The 16,182-nt window shown below is 39.8% G+C and overlaps 2 long non-coding RNA genes and 1 pseudogene across 2 annotated transcripts; 1 reads left to right on the forward strand and 2 right to left on the reverse strand.

Moving 5' to 3' along the window:
- The first annotated feature begins 6,450 nt into the window (after positions 1-6,450).
- On the forward strand, positions 6,451-9,153 carry LOC148727959 (uncharacterized; annotated as a pseudogene).
- LOC148727960 (uncharacterized) lies at positions 7,922-8,416 on the reverse strand. The gene is made up of 2 exons (XR_016002284.1): positions 8,091-8,416; positions 7,922-7,994 (listed from the first exon to the last, which is right to left on the reverse strand). It is a non-coding gene; the product is annotated as an uncharacterized LOC148727960 (long non-coding RNA).
- Positions 9,154-9,713: 560 nt separating the features above from the next.
- Positions 9,714-16,176, reverse strand: LOC148727961 (uncharacterized). Its single transcript, XR_016002285.1, has 2 exons — positions 13,339-16,176; positions 9,714-13,029 (listed from the first exon to the last, which is right to left on the reverse strand). It is a non-coding gene; the product is annotated as an uncharacterized LOC148727961 (long non-coding RNA).
- Positions 16,177-16,182: the final 6 nt, after the last annotated feature.

The following is a 16,182-nucleotide window of genomic DNA, read 5'->3' on the forward strand; positions in this document are numbered from 1 at the left end:
CATCTGGAAATAAAACCATTTCTGCGTATCTCGGAACTCAAGAAACGCTTCGAGTAATCATTGCACCAGCTGACACAGCAGACTCGAGTGCAAGTCGGTATACCTACATCAAATACTTGCATTTTGGAAAAGGTGGCTTTGAAAATCATCTCAACTAGTTAGTTATTTAGTATTCTTGCCCAAGAAGGTAGCCTAGTAGTGATCTATCCCCCTCAACTATGGTGGGTTCCATGGCCATCAATGCATTATATGGCGACATATTATAGAGCGTGGCTGATGCGTAATGAAAAATTTAACATAAGCCCGTTGTCTGGTTAGACCAGAATGTTCACGCTTTAAAGAGAAGGATCATTTGTCAGTTAAAAACTTCTAAGACGATGTGACCTTTAATGTGAAAGCATGCTACCTATTTCAGAAAAAGAAGAAAGGAGAAAAAGGGCAAGGAAAGAAGCACTATAAAGCCGTCCGAAAGCTTTACTCAGTATTGAGAAAACTAGAGATCGTTGGTAAGGCCTTAGCGTCTCGTATCATTGTAATGATTTATAATAAGAGTTAAACATCTGTTCGTCTCACGCCACAGATTCCTCTTCAGTTCAAGGGTCAAGCTATATATCATAGAAGGAGACGTTTTGACTGCTCTTCAGTCAGTCTTCGTCACGTGATTAGGTTCAATGATTGTGCGCCGCTATTTTAGCTGCGTGATCTCATTGGTGCATTTCGATCTTCATTGCTTTTCGTAGGTGTTGGAATGTCAAGATTTCATCGCACACTAACTGTTTGGGCAATGTGCAAGGAATAAAAAAAAAGTTTTCAACTTAAACTTTAAATTCCAATAAAAGATAACAACGTCATATACGAAACATAACTTGAACACGAAGATCATTAACACGACGATGTATTTTGAGAATATCCCTCTCCCGTCGCGAAACGATCATGTCCGCACAACTCAGCTAACTGACTCCATCACTCCCAAGAGATTTTCAAGCAGAAGTTGCATAAGAAGTAAGACAATACCAAGTAAAGGGTATTGTTTGATATGAAACCAAATTAAACAAAAACTTACACGAAATGTATGGCTTATAGTGCTGAAAATTTCTATTTAGATATTGGAAGCGGAAATGTTAAATATTTTTATTATATAGATACTGATGAAATACCGGGATTTCTCCTTTTACTAAAAAATCATATCTTCACAGCGCGGAGTGAAGATACTATTTTTATCTTTCACGTGTGAGGATGTTGGTGTTGCCATTGTGACCAACATAATTACCCAATTACAATAGAGCTTCTCGCTCAGGCGCGCGGTCGGTTGATTTGAAATTTCATTCAAAAAATGGCCTCGAGGTGCGAAGAATAAAAATGAAAAAATAAAAAAAGTAAAAAAAAAAAGTAAAAAAAAAGTAAAGAAAAGTTGTCTTTTATGTGGAAATTTTATCAGTAGCTATATAATAAACAGAACATTACATGGCCGCTTGGGGATACGAATTTTATCTTCGAGTGCTGAAAGTATCTCTCACTCGTTCGCTGCGCTCACTCGTGAGAGATACTTTCAGCACTCGAAGATAAAATTCGTATCCCCAAGCGGCCATGTAATATCCTCTATATAACATCATGACAGCTAATCCGACGAATATCTCCTCTCCCCTAGGTGACGAAACTTCAGTCAAAAATATAAAGCTGTTTGACTTGGTTCCTGAACTGACAGATCTCTCGTCCTTCTACTCCTACAAGGGTTCCCTTACCACCCCTCCCTGCTATCAATCAGTTCGCTGGATTGAACTGAAAGAACCGATTAAATTCCATAGATCTGTGGTAAAAACATTTTTATTCTGTATTTTGTTTCCTTTTTTTTTTTGCTTTTTTAACGGAAATCACTTCAAATTTAAACAATACTTATGCGCCTGATAAATTAGCACTTAAACGTTCCACAAATTCCACTGAAGCATTCAAAGGCAGTAGTGTCCAATTTGGGATTTTAGAGACTAGTGTTCTATTTTAGAACGATAAGCAGTACCTGACGTGTCTCACTTGGACTCTCTTTCCCCGGTACAAGTTATGCCACTGACACCTCACAGAGCACAAACGTATGTGTTTATAGTTATACATAAAAGAACAGTCCCTAACATTCTATAACTGCTGTTTTTTCCTATCTTCTGTTCACATCAAAGGTGATTTTTTTTCAGCTCGGTGCTATGAGGAAACTGAAAAATGGAGTGGGAGGCCTGATGTGTGGAAACTTCAGACCCCCTCAGACACTCAACGGCCGTGTTGTTTCTGAATTCGATCGCTAAGCCCGAGAATCAACTCGCAACTGCTTAGCACCACAGTACCTGATCTAGAGACTCTGAGCTACATTTATATCATGACTTTACTAGTTAGGGTTTGAGTGACGTATTCCGAGGGTTTAGTTTTCTTTTGTAAGGATGGAGAGTGACAATTAAATAAACTGCTTATCGGGCGTGTTTGACTATCACTATTAATTCAAAAATAACGAGTCAAATTTCCACAAAAATGACGATAGAATACTTTGCTCTTCAAAAAAAAAAGACTATTTAACAAAAATCTTCCACTGAATGGGGTACTCCTACGATAAGGCACCAAACCCCAGAAACATCTCCTGATGACGACGAAGAGAAACGAACGAAGCGTTTTGTGTTATTTTGGTTTTCTCAAAAAAAAAATGGTTGATAAAGTAAATAGACCACCGTAAAGAGTTTCAATGCAAAGCTGACCTTTGGAGCGTTAGTCCTTCCCATTCGCTCTGAAGAAGGGCTAATGCTCGAAACTTCAACTCTGAAATTCTTTACGGTAGCCAATTTACTTTATTGATTCAGGTGAGATAACCAAAATTACCTTGTTACTCGACCACCGACGCAGCACCATAATTTCTTTAGAAACTTACCCCATTTACTCGTTTTTCGTTATACTTGATCAGCTTCGCTTGTTTCTCCCTTAAAACCCTACTATATAATGTGCTCCTCTTCCTGTGGGCCAAACTTATCGCAATGCTGAGGGGAAAGGGGTAGGGTAGTAACCTGGGTGGGAATAACATCTCACTTTGGAGGGAGTAACAATTCTCACAGACGCTTTTGGCAACAAATACTGGGATAAGCACTGGCATTGTGTGCGTCTTGGCATAACTGCTGACTTTTCCCTTTTTAATCTTCTTGTTTAAGAGTCAGATCTTCCAAACTACGAGTCTTTTTTTATTTGTGATGAAAGCCGGAGGAGAAGCTGCATAGCTGGCGAGGCTGACCTCTTCCTTTTCCTCCGGCCTGATCGTAATCGGTGCACTGTCTCTTAATCCTGTAAAGCTTGACAATAATTCACATAAATATCACGAATTGAACACAGTCGTGTGTTTACTCATTTCATTCTGATTCCTCAGATTGACACATTTTTCAGAATGATAATGATATCCTGGAACAAATTTGTACCAGCATTAAACGTGAAAGCTTTCGATGTGGTTATTTAGCTGAACAGTCTATATCGTCACACACACTCGCCAAAATTGCTCGAAAAACACACTTAAATACTTCCCCTTAAATCGAAACTTGGTAGCACGAAAGCCAAATAGTTTCCCTTTAAAGTTCACCAAAACAAATCTCACAAAAGTTGGGTTGTCGAGTAACCAACCCAGCGAAAGTCTCAAATTGACCGCCATTTCAACGCATTTGCAACGACCTCGGGTAATTATTTGCAATGTAACCGGAGGATTAAACCTCACCGGAAACCCAAACCCATTCCAAACCAAGGTTTTTACCCACAGGGTTACCTCGGCAAGGAGGTGAGTGTAACCACAGCTAATGATAAACTACCAATCGTTGGAATAGACAATAGTTGCGGTTACACTCACCTCCTTCCCGAGGTAACCATGTAATAGCCTTGGGTTGGGATGGAGTTTGACTAATGGTCGTAGGTCGTGGGTACAAGTCGTGGGTCGTGGGTCGTGGGTGTGGGTGTGAGTTTCACTAATGGTCGTGGGTCGTGGGTCGTGGTTACAAGTCGTGGGTCGTGGGTGTGGATGTGGGTGTGGGTGTGGGTGTAGGTAAAAGTCGTGGGTGTGGTTAATACTTAATAATAAAAATAATCATTTAAAATATTAATTATAATAATACATAAATTTTTATACAACCCCGTCATTCATTAATTTAACTGTTCTTACTTCAAGTTATTTTACTTTGGTTACAATGAATAAATGAAGTTCATATATGCATCATACGTATTTAATGCCGCAGTTCAAAACATATGAACTTCAAATATTCATTGTATCTGATTTATCATCACGGGTTTATTACGAATCAACTTAACGACCTGCTCCCAGTTGGCTTGTTAGCTCAATTGGTAGAGCGCTGCACTAGTATCGCAGAGGTCAGTGGTTCGAATCCCGTACAGGCCTGATTTTTTTCAGGTCTGATTTTCGCTATTACATAAATAGCGCTATCTACTGCGAAGGATCGTGCATCATACATACTTATTTTATTTTGTTTATTCAATTTACCCCACTTTACGTCTATTTTTATCTGCTATCTCGCTGTCAATGAAATTAGTTTTCCATATTTCCGCTATTATATCGTACAGCTATTAAAAAACCACTTTCTATATACACCAAAAAGCGAAAAAACTCTTTTGTTTGCAAATCAGATGCAATCTTTGTTTGCGCTTTTCCTTAAAGCAAATACAATAGTGTTTTTGCATAGGGTAAAATATGGACTGGACCATTTTTTGGACTATTTTTTGGACCATTCTTTGGACCATTTATAAGGGGGAGGTACATCTTTGGTATTCAGGGAGGGGTGGGTGCAGTCTACAAATACTGAGGGAGGGGTGGGGGAGGAGTGTTATCACTCAGGCATGGGTGTTAGTTGTTTGTGATTGTAAACACTGCTGGTTAAAGGCGCTTTTACTCGATGGTACTAATTATGTTAATCCGTTTATCCACTGACTTCTCCTTCATCAACATTTTTGCGCATTTTAGTCATACGAAAGCGAAACTGCAACGTAAATACTGGACTTATAATTCTTATTTAAAATATCGTGTTTACGATCCTCCACTGTCGAGTTACCAGTCTGGCAGAGGTGTGTGCCGTTTGAGTCGACCTGTGCACAATCAGTTTTCCTTTGTGTATACAGTGTGTAATTACCAGATTTACCTGTCTTTCTTTTGTCATTGATGTTATCAGACGAGATCTCGGAATTTCTGTCCCTTGGCCCTTGACTTTAGCCGCAAATATAGAATTCACGAGCGCTATCGCAATTTTAACGTTATAGTACTTCCACTATATGAAATCATGTTTGGTACAATCGTACATAGCAATATTCTCTCAGGTGTCTCGTTAACACAGACCTCGAAAACGCGACCGCAGACCGCATACCTCGAAAAACGTGTACACTGTGTGTAATTACAAGATTTATCTCTCTTCCCTTTGTTATCAAACGAGATCTCGGAATGCGAAAGCGAAACTGCCACATAAACACTGGACTTTCATTTATATTTAAAATACTGCGTTTTTGAGTCGAATTGTGTGCACGATGAGTTGCTTCGCGTTTTCCTCTGTGCATACAGTATGTTATTACTGAATTTATCTATGTTCCTTTTCTCAGAGATCTTATCAGACGAGATAACGGAATTTCGCACTACACCAAAAAAATTTGGTTTGGCATTTGCTGGAAAATTTTGTAACAACGTAAAAGTTTTGAGTCTGGGCCGTAGCATTTCTTTAGTTCTTTTTCATGCGAATAAGAAACGTTAAAATCGCGATAACGCTCGAGTAATAGTACGATCGAGTAAAAGCGCCTTTAACCAGCAGCGTTTACAATTACAACCACCTACCACCCATGCCTGAGTGATAACACTATTCCCCCACCCCACCTTCAGTATTTGTAGACTGCACCCACCCCTCCCTGAGTACTAAAGGTGTGCCTCCCCCCTTATAAATGGTTTAAATAATGGTCCAAATAATGGTCCAAAAAACGGTCCAAAAAATAGTCCAAAAAATGGTCCAGTCCATATTTTACCCTATGCAAAAACACTATTGTATTTGCACAATGGAAAAGCGGAAACAAAGATTGTATCTGTTTCGCAAACAAAAGAGTTTCTTCGCTTTTTGGTGCATATAGAGAGGGGTTTTTAAATAGCCACGTGATATAATAGCGTAAATATGTAAAACTAATATCATTGACAGTGAGATAGCAGATAAAAATAGACTTAAAGTGGGGTAAATTGAATAAACAAAACAAAATAACTAGAAGTAAGAACAGTTAAATGAAGTTACGGCGCAACTACGGCAAAAACACCCCAATCCTCAACCAGCCTAATTGGGCTCACTCCTGTTTGGGCCGATTGATGACGAGCTTCCTGAATCAGTTTACTCTGGGATCAACGGTGAAACGGTCAGACAAGCTGCTTTAAGAACAAAAGGTTCTGGGATTCGCCGTGGTGTTGACGCAAACGGCTTCAGACGAATGCTGGCTTGTAAATCGTTCAAACAGTCATCGAAGAAACTGTGTGAGGCGATAGCTACAATGGCAAAGACTCTATGTACTCATTACATAGATCCTTCGACCATAGAGCCATTTTAGCGAGTCGCCTCATCCCTCTAGATAAGGGAGAGGGTGCTGTGAGGCCAATAGGAGTCGGAGAAGTGATCAGGAGAATATGCGGGAAATGCGTCATGAACATAGCCAAGAGGGACGTTGTTGAGGCAAGTGGCTCATTACAATTGTGCGCGGGGCAGAAATCAGGGAGCTAGGCTGCAATACACGCTATGCATAGAATCTTCGAAGCAGATGATACCGACGCGGTCCTGCTGATAGATGCGTCTAATGCATTTAACGCCCTTAATAGGGCAGCCGCTCTACACAATATCCGCGTTCTTTGTCCTGTAATTGCAGTCTACGCCATAAACACCTATCTCCATTCAGCCCGGTTATTTATCACTGGTGGTAAAGAGATAACATCAGTCGAGGGAACAACTCAAGGCGACCCACTTGCTATGGCAATATATGCCCTTAGCACCCAGCCCTTGATAACAAGTCTACAGGCCATGTCAGATGCAAAGCAATGCTGGTTCGCAGATGATGCTTGTGGAGCTGGCACTATCTCAGAAATCAAGCAATGGTGGGATGGTCTTGATACATTCGGTCCAGACATTGGCTACTTTCCAAACGGAAAAAAGTGCTGGATTATTGCAAAGCCAGAGAAGGAGGCACTTGTTAGAGAAGCCTTTAAAGATACAGCCATTAACGTGACAGTAGAAGGGCAGAAGCATCTTGGAGCTGTGATAGGCTCAAGAGATTATCTGCAGGACTATGTCAACGAGAAAGTAACTAGCTGGGTCAATGAAGTTCTTCAGCTGGCTGAATTTGCACACATTCAACCGCAGGCCAGCTATGCTGCATACACGTTTGGTTTAAAGCATCGTTGGACGTACTTCCTAAGAACTCTCCCTGATGTCCAAGATCTTCTAGAGCCACTTGAAGAGGCTATTTCCCAGGTCCTTATACCAGCAATCGTAGGGCGCAAGTGTAGCAAACTGGATAGAGACGCTCTAGCACTACCCGTGCGCCTAGGCGGCCTGAGCTTGAGCAACCCATGTCACGAGGCGGCACGCGAACATGCCTCATCTATTCAGGTGACATCTTCTCTTGTCGAACATATCATGGCTCAAACTCATCAACTACCCGACGAGTTCCTCATCGCGTCAGGGCGTCAGGCTGTCAAACATAGAAAAGCTGAAGAACTTTCAGAGATCGCAGATAATCTAAAACAAATTGTTTCACGGAAGAACAAGCGAGCTCTAGAGCTAGCGCAAGAAAAAGGCTCCTCTGTATGGCTCACAGTTCTTCCTGTCGCGTTCCCGATGCCGCAGACACGTGGTGTTGTGCACCGGAGTTCGCCAGTATAACCACAGTGTTGAACTTTAGACAAGCAGCAGCATCAAACTCTTTATTCACTTAAGCTGGCAGTCTTTGTACAGCACAGGCGGTAAAAACTATAGAACGGATACATGAAGGTTCGAGATAAGGAAAACCGAAAGACTTCGAAACTAGAAATGATAAAAATGAGGAATATTACAAGCGTAACTTACATCGGATCTTGACTCCGGGGTAGAGAACTCCTAAACTTCGTTCGGCTTCGAAATGCTTTCGCTACAGTGACTCCTCGCAACTGAGCTTCTTGCTTATAGAAGGCGAATTTAGTTCTTACACTTTGACGTACGGGAAATAGAAATGAACAGAGCTTTATGTAGCTAGCTTTGAGCGGATATTCGCTAGTCACGGAACAGAAATCAAACAAAGCGCGCTAACAAATTAAATAGAAAGTCATTGAAAGTTTCTTAGTGTCTTTGTGCTAAAAACGGAAGAGTTACATAAGTAAAAAAGATTAGAGTTCGTATCCGTAAACGTGACACTTCCCCTTCAAGAACATGGTTTCAACCTCAGTAAGAGAGAGTTTTGCGATGCTGTTAAATTACGCTATGATTGGCCGTTCGATGACATTCCATCAGTGTGGGGAAAACTTCACAGTAGACCACGCAATGGTTTGCAAACGAGAGAGCTTTGTTATCCAACGGCATAATGAGTTGAGAGACCTCGAGGCCGACCTTTGAGTATAGTGTGTACCGATGTCGAGGTCGAGCCAGTTCTCCAAGACTTCTCTGAAGAACAACTCAGCAGAGGGTCTAATAGAGCACAAGACGCAAGATTGGACGTTGGGCGCGTGGCTTCTGGGATCCCCAGAGCTCGGTATTCTTCGATGTGAGGGTTTGCCACCCTAATGCCGAGTCTTACAAGGACCGGGAACCGCAGCAGATTTATCGCATCCATGAAAACGACAAGAAGCGGCTGTACTCAAGGAGAGTGTTGGATGTCGAGCATGGCTCGTTTACGCTGCTTGTATTTACAACTACGGGAGGGATGGGGATGGAATGCATAAGATACCACAGCCGATTGGCCGAGCTGATAGCCGCCAAGAAAGGGGAACGATACTCGCAAACAATTTCCTGGATCCGAGCAAAGACATCCTTTGCCCTCCTTCGGTCGGCCTTAGTTTGCCTTCGAGGATCGTGGGTGAAGCGCCGCGCTGCGTACGACTATAATAATTGTGACGTTAAAATCGCAGCTGCCGAGGGAGCCATTGACATTGTTTAATGATTTTTAGCAGCTTTGTATATAGGGTTTTAAATTTTCCATTCACCTTTCTCTTTTCTGTATAGTTTTAGATATGCTTTTACTTATCAGATTATAAGACCTTGAATCTGTTCAGATTTGACTCCGTCATTTATAGTGTTCCAGATGCTTTGACTAAAAAAAAAAAAGAAGTAAATGTGAGCCGAAAGTGAGTTATTTTGGATCATTTTTTACGCTGTTAATATATTGTATTGTAGAGGATTTTAAAGAACAGTTAAATTCGTAAATGACGGGGGTTGTATAAAATTTATGTATTATTATAATTAATATTTTAAATGATTATTTTTATTATTAAGTATTAACCACACCCACGACTTTTACCCACACCCAAACCCATACCCATGACCCACGACTTGCATCCACGACCCACGACTATTAGTCAAACTCGTTGGAATGGGTTTCGGTTTCCGGTCAGGGTTAATCCTACGGTTACATTGCAAATAATTACCCGAAGTCAACTTTTGACCTAGCAGTGTTTGGCGGGAAATTAATTCATCAATAATTCATCATGGAGATCGAAAACCGCGAAACTTATGGTTTTTATTGGAGTATTCAGAACGAAGACGAGTAAAATATACTTAATGTGAACCTCGCAAGCCGTTGGCCATGTTTGATGCAGCGTGTCTTAAATTTGGAACTTGCGCGGATTTTTGCCACGATTTCAGTGCAACACTACAAAAATGCCCAGCATGTGCTGCGGTTTCCGGATCTACTATTTTCTTCCATCCGACTGGTTGAGCTACTCTTGTGGTCAGATAAACCACCGCTAAACCCTACGACTTGGTTCGGGAAACGTCATGGGTAATTATTTTGTTCTTTTTGGTGTATCCATAGCGATTTCCCATGCGCAGATTCACTGTGGGAATAGTCAGGTCACACACAAAACACAGCCTTCCCGTGGATAAGGTCTCACTTTCCCGTGGGCAAAAGGTCTAGTTTAACCACAACTATTAAGATAAAATTGACCCAACCAAAACTCCGCAGGTGTTTGCTGCAGTGCCATGAAAATAAACTTCGTGAAGGCGCAAAACATTTCTAAAAAAAATCGAAATCAGAAGAAATTTACGGAGACATGAAAAAAATCGCAAAATTTCAGAGAAGACAAACACAAAGCAAACTTTTTTGCCGCTCAAATTTCCATCCCTTTCGGTCCTTTCGTCTGTTTAATGAGAAAAAAATCTTAAACCATTGGGTTGGAAATAAACAAATCTAGAATTATTCGAAACATTTTTATCTGCAAATGATCTTACAAGGGATCAACAAGAGACCACAACACCGCAAACAAAATACTTCCGACGAGAAACGGAGTTTTAAAAACAACAATCATTTCAAAGAAGCAGTTGAGAATTTCGGGAGCTACTGTTTACCGGACAAAATATTCTTCACATTTTTCTCTTATGCCCAAGCACGTTTCAACAAAGCGATTTTGATACTTGCATATTTGGCCGCTTAGTGCTGTTACGACTTTTTCAAACGAAATACTTTTGTTCCTTCAGTCTTACCCTATGAATCAACTAGAAACAGTTTTTTTTTATTATGTTGTATTTGAAACTTACCTGTTTACTTTGAATTTGCCCTGGAGCTGGCATTTTGACTTGTCTGCTCGAAGTTATCGGTTACGTAAATTCTGCTTGGTCATCTTAAATATCGGCACGCACTTGGAGGCGTGCATATCTCGTGCTTTTGTGAAGAAGTCAATTAAATTGAATAATTATGGTTAAATTATGGCTTCCAACAAGCTAAATCTGTATAAATATGCGAAAGGAAATTTTAAAGCAAGCAATCGAGACTGTAATACGTAGCTGTCCCATTACAAATTCAAACATATTTATTTAATGTTTGGATTCCTGGATGGAATCATTGTGATCGGCAGAAACCGCTGCAACCGGAAGAAAGCCCTCGTTCCACGCTCTGATTCTCATTTTCTTCAGTCGTGGAAGCTTCGTTACCCACGTCAGTAATGAACCCGCTGTGAGCTGTCATGGACATATGTTTTGTCGACGAAACCAACTTAGCCACAATAATTTTAAATATCTACCACAATAGCCCATTTCCGAATTGCCTTTAACCTCTTTTTCAAAGTGAGTCCTGGTGCTCATCATTCCTTATGGTAATAAGTTTCATTAACATGCAAGGCCAAGCGTACTTCGGAAATGGCCTATTGAGCTATAATGATAATTATAATAATTGAACTAAATTCCAGCACGAACTATATTTCATACTGACGCAAAGAATAAAACCTGGAGCCCCAATTAGATAGATGACTGCTTTAATTTACAGTTATGCCCTTAATTGAACAATACTAAGGTGTTAAAATGTGCTGTGATGTACGATAAATGGACTATTTCGAATTTTTAAAATAATTTTTGGGGAGATGAATTGTTGATTAACACAAATTTGTAATTAAGTCTTGTTTTTGTGGCTGAAAGGAGTGTCATCAACCAGTCGAGACCCTCTTGAATTCTAAGTGGAGTACATCCGGAAACGGAACTACCTAATTTGTGTATTTTCATGCACGCAGGAAGTTTTACCTCCAGCTAGAAACAGGACAAACTGCTACGCCTTCTAAGTGAAGAGAGGTACGACCTAGATTTGCAAAGAGCTGCTTAGTTCAAACTAGAAAGAAGTAGAATTTGCATGAACCTACGAGGTTCTTCCTCCTAAACAGGATCAACTGGTACGCCTAAAATCTATTGTGATGTGGTCTATTGTAAACCGGACAAGTCTGAACCGCTTTTAACTAGTTTTAACATATAAATACTGTAGGTATAAATACTGTTGTATTTTCTGTTGTAATTTACATCTTAAAATTTTTTTATAAGGTGAAAAAAGCTTGTAGAATCTCCTAAATTGTCGTGCTCGTGTTAACTTAACTTTACAATGTACATTAACCCAATAATCAAATTTTCCACTGACTAATTTTTTTCTTTTTCCTTTTTGAAATTTTTGAAATGCTAGATCGAGCCATATTTTCCATATACGAAAGCATTTTGAATTACAGAGTTATCGATAGTCTTAAAACTATTATCACATCTCTCAATGTAAATTTTGTAGTCATTTTAACTTATATCGTCTATTGGAAATTGATTTGGGATATCAGAGTATTGTATCTGACCTTGAATAAAATTTTCTTCCATCTGATTTCTTTAATGAAATTCCTTTCATCAATGCCCTGGTTAGTCGTTGATCGCTTCTTGCGTTCTCGTTCAGATTTTTTTCACAAAGCATCGGTGGTATTTTTGGTGCATCAGCAGTACTAGGCCAGTTCCAGGTAGTAAGAATAGTTTTTACGTTTTGATGCTTACCAGCGTTGAGGAATTCGACTGCATCACCTCGCCGGAGAGAACATTGTGAATATAAGGTCAACCAATAATCAGCAAACAATTTGATTTCTTTCATTCAGGATGTCTTGTTGATCGATTATTTCGACACCAATATCTCGCTCGTAATTCAACTCTGATACATCTCCTTCGATTTTTTTCTTCGCCAAGAAAATAGTCATCCATATCTTCTAATTTCATATCTTCGAATTCTTTGAGTAACTTCCAAATCTTTAGACGAACTGCTTTCGGTCATTGAGTTAATCAAACCAGTCTGGTTATCTTCATTTTCTTCGTTAAAATTTGTTGACAAACTATACGAACTTACTCTGCTTTCGGCCATTCAGTGTTAGTATATACTAAAACAGTGGATAGCGTTGAAGGCGCGCTCTGATTGGCTAGTCAAACTCCAAATATATCCTTTGCTATTTACCACCGAGCAACTCGGGAAAAAATGGCGTGCCGGTTTGCATCCGTGACAAGCGAATAAATCACTCAAATAATGACGAAGCAGTCCCTGAAAACACAGAGAATGCGACTAAATTTGATTAGGCCGTGTTTAAAGGTAATGGTAACCGGGAGTTTATCGATAAAAACCAATGAAGAATATTTTGTTTACAAATGCAAATTAATCTTGCGTAACCTCACTTGTTCACTTGAAAATCAAAGTTAAATGGTATTTTTTACAGATTGGTTTCAAATACAGAAAGAGTTTGCAACACCATTTGAAGAAATGTCGCCACCAGAGCTAAACAAATGTCTTCGGAAATTTTATCTGTCAGCGAGATAACGTGAAGGTAGTTTTTACAACAAAAAAATCACTTACCGCCATCCGAGCCGCGTTGGATCGTTACGCGCGGGAAAATGTTGGAATCGTTTCTGGAATGTATGAATTAAAATAAATCTTTGGTGGTGTATATTATCTCACTGTTTTAGTATATACTAAAACAACGATTCACCTCAGTGTCGGTGGTTAGCGGTGGATATTTACCTCGCCGCTTAGCGGCTCGGTGAATATCCACCATTAACCACCTCCACTTCGGTGAATAGTTGTTAATTAGCCATACACGCGTCGGAGCTTCGCTATTCACTCCGACGAAGGGCTAACGCTCGAAGTGTCAGCTTTTATAATCGTAACGGTGGCCAATTTACCATTTCAACTTTGTTGATATATTCAAATTAGTCCAATATAAACATGAGTGTACTTGAGATAAACTAAACTTGTCGAGTTAAACTTTTCCCTTCTCTTTTTCTTCTTCCTTCACACAGATTTACAACGATTGTTAAGAGAGATTTAGCTTCAGTGGATCTATTTACACTTTAATGATGCTTAAATTTCTGTTTCGTCTTGCAAAATTATTTTCTTGCTGATGCTTTCTCGTCCTTTGTGCTTTTGATTATGCTTTTCTCTTTTCCAGCAGTCCTGTCCTAAAAATCTCAGCTTTATTTCGAAAATTCTCACCTCGATAACGATTTGAGAAAAGGGCAGTACGGCAAAAAAAAAATGAGCATCACAGGCTTGTGACTCATTTTAAACTGCGGCTACACTGTTTTTCACCTTTCCTTACTTTTGAAAGGTGTTTCAAATGAATGAAAGAAGGTCTCGATATTTGAATCTTTAAGGAACACAACGTTTATTTGTCGTGAAATGAGATGGGCGTGGGAGTGGAAAGAACTCAGTAATATAGTTTCTACAGCAGCTGTGCAGTTTAAGCCAAGTCTTAAGACGAGAAAGAGACCTCTTTTGTCGTATGAAACCTGAACCAGTGCCAACAAGACTGAGATCGAGGCTTATATAGGTTGATAACTTTTTCGGAGAAAAATAAGTAAAATTGTCATTTAGTTCTTAAAAAAAGAGTAGGGACTTTAAGCAAACCACGACGGCTACGGCAATGAGAACGTGGAAAAACAAAAGATCTAATTGGCAGAACAATAGCCCAGCACGTGCGTTTTAAAACTTTGTACATTTCTTAGCCGTCCTTTGCAAAACAACAACGTGAAATCACCAAAATTTGCGTCGTCTGCCAAGCGAAACCGCGGCGGCAAATTATTTTAATTTACATTTGGAACTCAACGCTACTTTTATGCGTTATGTTAAGTTTGAGGTCTGGCGCCCTATGAGACGGTAAACACATGCAGCCATTTTCGAAATTTTGACTAAAATTAGAAACTCGCTTTTTAATCGACGTCTTCCGTGGCGTTGCCGTCCTGACTGCTTAAAGTCCCTAGTCTTTCCGTACAAACGGTGACTTGATTTGTATGAATATCCTCTGTTCTTTGGAAAAATCGGTTTTTAGTTTTGCAATTTTTTTCGTCGCAATAATAGTAATGATGTATTGGATAAACCACAATGAAATCTGGCTGGGATATCATCTGCATTCATTTGCCGAATAAGCAGGTCCGTTACAAGTTGATATTAGCGACCTTAAGCAGTCAGGACGGCATCGCCAAGGAAGACTTCGGTTAAAAACTGAATTTCTACTCTTAGTTAGAATTTCAAAAATGGCTGCAGGAGCTTACTGTCTCATACGACACCACAGCTCAACTTCAGCATGACGTTTAAAAGTAGCGTTGAGTTCCAAATGGAAATTAAAATAATTTGCCGTCGCGGTTTCGGTTCGCAGACGACGCAAATTTTGGCGATTTCACGTTGTTGTTTTGCATAGGACGGCTAAGAAATGTACAAAGTTTCAAAATGCACGTGCTGAGCTATTGTTCTGCCAAAACGCAGGGAAAATTAAAAAACCTCTAGTCACTCTAACAGGTATCTGTCTCGCCGCTTAATGTCAAATGCTAAAGTTATCATAACAATTTTGAAAGGCTAATTTTTGTTTTGTCTTGTTTTGCTTAATTTTTGTTTTTTCAGTTTAGGGGTGGTTTGGACGTTAGCCTCTTTCCCTTCCGATATTTTCTTTACATCCTAGAAGATTCTCTCAGCATTCTGGGTGGGGGCTGAGACAAGCCTTAAAGTTTCCACCAAAAACACTTTCTTGGATACTCTAAAATACTCAACGCGAGATTTTACAGCACAATTCTTTGGGCTTTCAAAAAGCAAGATCAATGTACAAAGTTCTCGCTCTTTTGGCATAAATTTCAAAGGATGGAGTAGATTACCAAGTTTTGTTGCACTTAAAATGTTTTTCGCACAATCCTCGAATTAATTATACCTTGTTCTAAACAAGGCTGGCGTTTATTCTGTGGCCGCATTTATATAGTCTGAAACTCTCTCATTTTTTTTCCTCGTTCAAAATTGCGCTTTCGCTGCTGAAACTTCGCCGTGCTGGATACAATTTGCAGAATACGAAACAAAGGATGTCTATTTACATGCCGTTATAATATTCTATCGACAGTATAATACTGATCTACACTTTAGCTGTCATTTTGAAGACGAACCTGTAGCGTGATCCGTAGCTTAATATATGACGCGATCCCTTCGATGTATTTGAGCGAAAAGAAGTAGGAAAATGTTTTCCCCGATGTTTATGCATCCTAAATAACAGAACAACGAAACATCGTCGGTGTAATCTCAAATAAAAACCATCTAGACCATCTACAGTCAGTTTCAAGAGAGGGAAATGCAAACGCGGCAGATTAAAACAGCGAATAGTAGCGAGCGACACCCACCTCCAACCGCCCTTTTCCAAGAGGGTCAAATTCTCAACGTTCTTTA

The sequence above is a fragment of the Stylophora pistillata genome, chromosome 6, assembly GCF_964205215.1.
Source record: "Stylophora pistillata chromosome 6, jaStyPist1.2, whole genome shotgun sequence".
Lineage (NCBI taxonomy): Eukaryota > Metazoa > Cnidaria > Anthozoa > Scleractinia > Pocilloporidae > Stylophora > Stylophora pistillata.